A 7843-nucleotide genomic window follows, 5' to 3' on the forward strand; every position below is an offset into this window, starting at 1 on the left:
TGCATATCCCACTTTCCTACCTAGAGTGACAGAACCATGTCTCTAAGCCCGCACTTGAGATCAGGCACAGTTGCTTGTACATACTTTAGGTACTCAATGACAAGTTTTGACTTCTGATTTTAAAAATAATAAAGGATGGAAAATTCTAAAGTATTTTAAATTGTAGGGTTTATTTCAAGTATGTTTCACTGGGGCTTAAGAGACCTTATTAATTATTATGTACTGATACAATGAATTGCATTCACTCCCCCATTTGTTTAGTAAAAGGAAATATCCTGGTTTATATATTTGAGAATATGGAACAACAAATTATTTTTAGAATTTCTCTTCTAAGAGTAAAAATACTGATGCAAACTTTGTCATCAAAAACACAACAAATGAGTTATGAGTAAGAATGAAAAATACCAGATAAGAGAGAATGCAGTAGGGACAAATCTATGTAAGACTAGCATTTGCTCTTTCAGTGACCTGACAGTTTTCCTCCAATCACTTAATTTGGCAAGGCAAGTAAGTGCAGTGTGATTTTTTTTAAAATCCTATCTATTTCTCCAGTTTGGTTTTTCAAATAAGGGTATCAGCTGCTATTTTGTTGTTGTTTTTGTAGTTGTTTATCTCATCTACTTTGCACAACTGGATGTCTGGGCTCAATGCCAAACTCTGAAATCTGAAATGGCTGTTGTGTGACTCTTTTATATTCAGAATTCTCTACCCTACAATTTTTAATATATTTGTGTCAGCCTGGCCATCTAATAAATTAAAAAATCCCATTATACTCTTGGTGAGCCCCTGTTTTTTGATCTAATTACTTTGTGCTGAATAGTTAAGACATATTCTCATTTGAGAATAACCCTTTTAAATTTTTTTGTATTAAAGAAGTATCTGTCTAATTTTTTGTTATTGTTGTTGTTTTTATGAAGACAGAGTCTCACTCTGTTGCCTAGACTGGAGTGCAGTGGTATGATCTTGGCTCACCGCAACCCCACCTCCAAGGCTCAAGTGATTCTCCTGCCTCAACCTCCCAAATAGCTGAGATTACAGGTGCATGCCACTACCACCTGGATAACTTTTTGTATTTTTAGTAGAGATGAGGTTTCACCGTCTTGGCCAGGCTGGTCCTGAACTCCTGACCTCAAATGATCCACCCGCCTCAGCCCTCCAAAGTGTTGGAATTACAGGCGTGAGCCACTGCACCTGGTCTGTCTAAATATTTTATAACAATCCTACAAAAAGAACTCTACCACCGTGGCTCCCACAATTAAGTTTATGTGTATGTATATTGAATATATTTAATTCTATTTATTCATTTAACTTAAAGAAGCAACAACTTCAAAGGTCACTAAAAATCACACGAAAATCTAAAATGTCATAGGAAAATTTCCTTTTAAAAGAAGAGTGCTGACTCTGAAAGAACAGTGAAAGTGATTTAAATTATTTATCTTCCAAGAAGAGGACCTTTGGATATCCCAAGATAAAAGTTATATTAATAGTTGTTTCATTCGATCAATATCTCAAAGTCATCGGCAGTTTGTTCTGTAACGGAAAACAAAAAAAGTCTATTTCTTAAAGGACAGCAGCACAGAACAACTAAATAGAAAAAATCTGTGACAACTAAACACTTTAGGATTCAGACAACTGATTGAGAGAACATAAATAAGAAGGCCTGTAAACTATACACATACACACATGCACACATGCACACATGCAGATCTTCATCCATAAAAAGATAGCATCATCCACATTTATCTGACCATGCCGTTACACAGATTGAAAACTGAGGTGAGGGTAGTACAACAGATAATTCTTTAAAAATGTAAACGTTAGTTGAGTCTGAAGAATAAATGGTCTTTTATGATACTTCTGCTTCATGGTTCTGTGTCAGGTTTCATCCTGAGAGATATAGGGGAAATGAAACAGAAAATCCAGTCATTGACATTCAAAACAAGGTCTTCACTTCAGGGACTTACTCCTCCATACAGTAGCTTTTTAAATTTCAAACTATTCAAGTTCATTTGAGTTTTCTATATAGTAAATGGTGGATTAAACAAATGCACGGAGAGCAAAACTTTCTAGAATGCCTGTCAACAAAATACAAGTCATAGTTAAGTATCAAAGTAATTGTAGGAAAGATAACTGAAGTGAAAGTCAATCAAATCTGCATTGCTCTTCTCTGAGGTTTAGTCAGGAACATTCTAGACCTCAGAAGGTGGTGCTTTTCAGCCAACCCAACTCCACTTATATAAAAAGAAAAAAAAGTATGTATATGTAATGATCCAGGGTAATGTAAGATGGTGGGGGCCACTTAAAAGTACGAAACTCAAGCTCATTTTTTAAAATAACTTCATTTTTCCTCTCATCCATACATCTTCTTTACTGAGATGTCAACAAATATAAATTGACTTACATAAGTTCATATCCTACAGCTTTCTCTAAGCACTCTGGATAGACTGATGTTAAGAAAACTTTTGAGATTAATTAAACTTTTGTCTGACCTTGACCAAAGGTAAAAATTGCAAAAACAAAATTAATTTACTCCAAGCCAAAAGAAGAAATTGTGGGTTTCCACTCTGTATCTATGAAATAGAAACGCTAAAAACTATCTCCTATTCCCTGTGCCTCAGAATGAAGCTTGATAAATCAGGAGAAAAAAAATGGATGCAAAAATCTTCACAAGCATAAGGAACAAAATAAATTCTAAGTGTTAGTATTGCTCCTCTTTTCAGAGACTTCATCCAACTTTAAGCATCATGATAAATGAAGGATAAAAAAATGTGGTGTTATTGTTATTTATATGAACAATTTCACCAGCACAACTTGATTAATCAAAACTTCAAGGAAATGTATTATTTTAATCATTTAATTAGATTTTTAAAATAAATTTTATGTTTTAGAGCAGTTTTAGGTCCACAACAAAATTGAGCAAAAGGTACAGAGATTTTACATATACAGCCTGGTCCGACACATGAATAGCCCACCTCACCTCTTATTATCAACATCTCTCACCAAAGTGGTGCAACTGTTACAATTAATCAAACTACATTGGCATTTCACCCTCATCCATAGTTCATAGTTTACATCAGGGTTTGCCTTTGGTGTTGTATGAGTTTGGACAAATTTATGACACATATACACTGTTATAGTACCATACAGAGCAATTTAACTTCCCTAAAAATCCTCTGTGCTTCACTTTTTTATTCCTCTCTTCCCCTTAATCCCTAGCAATAATTGATCTTTTTACAGTTTCCATATCTTTGCCTTTTCCAGAAGGTAATAGTGTTGGAATCACACATTAAGTAGCTTTTACAGTCTGGCTTCCTTCATTTAGTGATACGTATTTAAGTTTCCTCCATTTCTTTTCGTGGCTTGATAGCTATAATTTCTTTCCTTCCTTCCTTCCTTCCTTCCTTCCTTCCTTCCTTCCTTCCTTCCTTCCTTCCTTCCTTCCTTCCTTTCTTTTTCTTCCTTCCTTCCTTCCTTCCTTCCTTCCTTCCTTCCTTTTCTTTCTTTCTTTCTTTCTTTCTTTCTTTCTTTCTTTCTTTCTTTCTTTCTTTCTTTCTTTTTTTTTTTTTTTTTTGAGACTGAATCTAGCTCTGTCACCCAGGTTGGAGTGCAATGGCACAATCTCGGCTCACTGCAACCTCTGCCTCCTGGGTTCAAGAGATTCTCCTGCTTCAGCCTCCTGAGTAGCTGGGATTACAGGCATACACCACCACACCCAGCTAATTTTTGTATTTTTAGTAGAGATGGAGTTTCACTGTGTTGGCCAGGCTGGTCTTGAACTCCTGACCTTGTGATCCACCTACCTCGGCCTCCCAAAGTGCTGGGATTACAAGCATGAACCACCATGCCCAGTGATAGCTAATTTCTTTTATAGCATTGAATAATATTCCATTATAAACTGGATATATTTCAGTTTATCTACTCACCTACTGAAGGACATCTTGGTTGTTTCAAAGTTTTAGCAATTGCAAATATAGTTGCTATAAAGATCCATATGCAAATTTTTCAGTGGACATACGTTTTCAGCTTTTGTGGGTAAATATCAAGGAACATGATTGCTGAATCATATGGTAAGAGTATTTTTTTTAATAATAAATTGCCAAGCTGTCAAATCAAAATGTCTGTAGAATTTTGCATTTGCACCAGCAGTGAATAAGAGTTCCTGTTGCTCCACATCTTTGTCAACACTTGTTACTGTCATATTTTGGCCATTCTAACAGGTACATAGTAGTATCCCAGTGTTGTTTTAATGTACATTTCCTGATGATATATCATAATGTGGAGCATCTTTTCAAATGCATATACATCTATAAGTCTGTTAAAAACTCTGGCCTATATTTTAATTGGGTTGTTTTCTTTTTGTTGAATTTTAAGCATTCTTTACATATTTTGGATAATAATCCACTATCAGAAATGTCTTTTGCAAATATTTTTCTCCCAGTCCCAGGTTTATCTTTTGATTCTCTTGACAGTGTCTTTCTCAGAGCAGAAAATTTAATTTTAATGAAATCCAGCTTATCCATTTTTTTAAAGTTGATAGTGCCATTGGTATTGTACCTAAAAAGTCATCAGCAACCCTAAGGTTGAAGAAGAGTTGACTATATTTTGGGGAGTCTATTTCTGAGTTTTCATTCTGTTCCATTGATCTATTTGTCTATTATTTAGCCAATTCTAGACTGTTTTTATTACTATAACCTTAAAGTAAGACATAAGGTATTTTGGGTAGCATCTGTCCTCCAACTTTGTTTTCCAATATTGTGTTGGCCATTCTTGATCTTTTTCCTCTCCATATAAATTTTAGAATTAGTTGCCAATTTTCACAAAATAACCTGCTAGAATTTTGGTTGGGATGGCAATAAACCTATAGATTGAGTTGGAAAGAACTAATATCTTGCCAATATTGAGTTTGTAGCCATAAACATGGAATATCTCTCCATTTACTTAGTTCTTCGATTTCTTTCATCAGAGTTTTATAATTTCCATGTACAGATTGGATACATGTTTTGTTAGATTTATACCTAAGCACAGTTGACTCTCTGTATCTGTAATTCTGCATTCACAGATTCAAACAACTAAGGAAACTAGCCAGAAAAAATAAATACATAAAAAGAATAAACACTAAAAATGTAAATAATATGACAACCATTTAAGTAGCATTTACATCACATTATGTATTATAAATAATCTAGAGATGTTTTAAAGTATATGATAAAATATATGGAGATTATATAAAGGACTTGAGCATCCATGAATTTTGGTACCCACAGAGGGACCTGAAACCAATCTCCCATGGATAGGTATCAAGAGATGACTGTATTTCTTTTTGGGGATAAGAGGTGCTAATATAATTGATATTGTGTTTTTAATTTCAAATTTTACTTGTTCATTTGTGATGTATAGGAAAGCAATGGACTTTTGTATATTAACTTTGTATTCTGCAATTTCGTTATAATCACTGATTAGTTCCAGAAATTTCTTGGTTGATTCTTTTAGATTTTCTACAGAGAGACTCATGACATCTGTGAACAAAGGCAGCTTTATTTTTCTTTCCAATCTGTATATCTTTTATTTATTTTCATCTTACTGCATAAGTTAGAGCTGCCATAGTGAAGCTAAAAAGCAGTTGTGAGAGGGGACATCCTTGACTTGTGGGAAAGTACTGACTTTCTCACCATGAACTATGACGATAACCATTAAGTATAACGTTTTGGGTAAATATGCTTTATTGAATTAAGAAAGTTCACCTCTATTACTAGTTTATGGAGAGCTTTTATATGAATTAGTTTGATTTTGGCAAATCCTTTTTCCACATCTACTGATATGATCACATAATTTTTCTTCATTAGCCTATTAATGTAATGGATTACATTAATTGGTTTTCAAATGTTGAACCAGTCTTCAACACCTGAGATAAATCCCATCTGGTTGTGGTTTATTACTTTTTTTATGCATGGTTGGATTTGATTTGCTAATACTGCATTAAGGATTATTACATCTATGTTCATGTGAGGTATTTATCTGTTGTTTTCTTTTTTTGTAATGTGTGTCTGGCTTTTTGCATTAGGGTGTGCTGGCCCCATAGGCTGAGTTAGGAAGCTTTCCACTGCTTCAATTGTCAGAACAAGACTATACACCATCAGTATAATTTCTATTTGAATAAGATTTTAATTTAATAGCTACAGTATTCATAATTTTATCACGCATAATTAATGATCAATATTTTCTTGTAACTAATTTAGTACAAGTATTCTGATTCTGATAGTTTCTCCTAAAAAAGTAAATTATAGAGATGGATTATTTAAGTTGAAATATTCCTCCATCCATGGCAGTCATCAATTTCTTTAAATCTTATTTTAAGCATAATTTAAAACTTTGTATGGTTCATTTTGGCACTAGTCAATGTTTGGCTACCGAGCATTTGAATTGTTTTTTGCTGCATTTAAAAAATGCCCCATCATATGAGTCTTGCTGGAGTGCAGAGCCTACCCCAAACTATTGGACCTGATATAATACACAATTGCTTTTCTGGCCTCTAATGCCTCAGCCAATAAGATGCATATTACACAGAAGCTAGAGAGTCAAACATAATTTGAAGAGATTTCATTCAAGTGGAATGTGACCAACATGTAATTCCTATAGGTGTTTGTGGCAACAATGGCAAGTATGATGTCACTATTCTGTGCCAGCAACATCAGAGGTGAAAGTTGTACAAGCCTTCAAAATTGTTATTATCAAAATCCTTCTTGCCCATTTCTGCCATACATGATTTTAACTGTGACTGTGTTTCTGTGATTCCCATATCACTCTTCCTTTTTCAATAGTCACTCATTTTGTTAGCAATACAATATCATTTTAACAAATTTCAGGCAAAGTTGATTGGTATTGCTGATACATTGTTAATACATAAACAAAGTAAAAAGAAATACACATTTGTTACTTCAGAAAAATAAGATGCTAACTTTGAAGTAGGATATATGAAAAGGAAAAATATAAAATTGAAGGAAAATGTACAATGGCATAAAAAATCAGCTGTAACCAGTTGGCTACAGAATAACATAGAAACAATAATCATTTTTATTTATGAAGAACTATGTTCCAGATGCTGTGCCAAGCACTGTACTAACATCTCATCTAATTGTAAAAGCAAGCTATGAAGTAGTATTACAGGAGTTATTAAGAAATTATTTGACCAGGTGCAGTGGCTCACGCCTGTAATCCCAGTACTTTGGGAGGCCAAGATGGGCGGATCAACTGAGGTCAGGAGTTCGACCAGCCTGGCCTACATGGCAAAACCCCATCTCTACTTAAAAAATACAAAAATTAGCTGGGGATGGTGGCATCCACCTGTAATCCCAGCTACTCAGGAGTCTGAGGCAGGAGAATTGCTTGAACCCAGGAGGTGGAGGTTGCAGTGAGACGAGATCCAATGCACTGCAGCCTGGGTGACAGAGCAAGACCCTGTTTCCAAAAAAAGAAAAAAGAAAAAAAATTATTTCCGGCAGCTAGAACGGGTAAAAAAGAGAAAGAGTCCTCGGTATGGCCTTTTCTTTTAATAAAAACATTTCTAACAGAAAGTGGCCAGAAAAAAAACAGACGTGCAAGCACTGATTTGCAAGCATATGTAAATGCAGGCTGCCCAGAGTCAGGTCCACCCAATATGGCGATTCCTGTTCACTTTTCTTTTCTTTTCCCTCTCTCTCTCTCTCTTTCTCCCCTCTCTCCCTCCCTCCTTGCCTTCTTTCTTTCCTTCCTTTCTCCCTCCCTCCCTCCCTCCCTCCCTCCCTCCCTCCCTTTCTCCCTCCCTCCCTCCCTCCCTCTCTCCCTTCCTTCCTTCCTTCCTTCCTTC

This window comes from Theropithecus gelada, chromosome 12 (assembly GCF_003255815.1).
Source record: "Theropithecus gelada isolate Dixy chromosome 12, Tgel_1.0, whole genome shotgun sequence".
Lineage (NCBI taxonomy): Eukaryota > Metazoa > Chordata > Mammalia > Primates > Cercopithecidae > Theropithecus > Theropithecus gelada.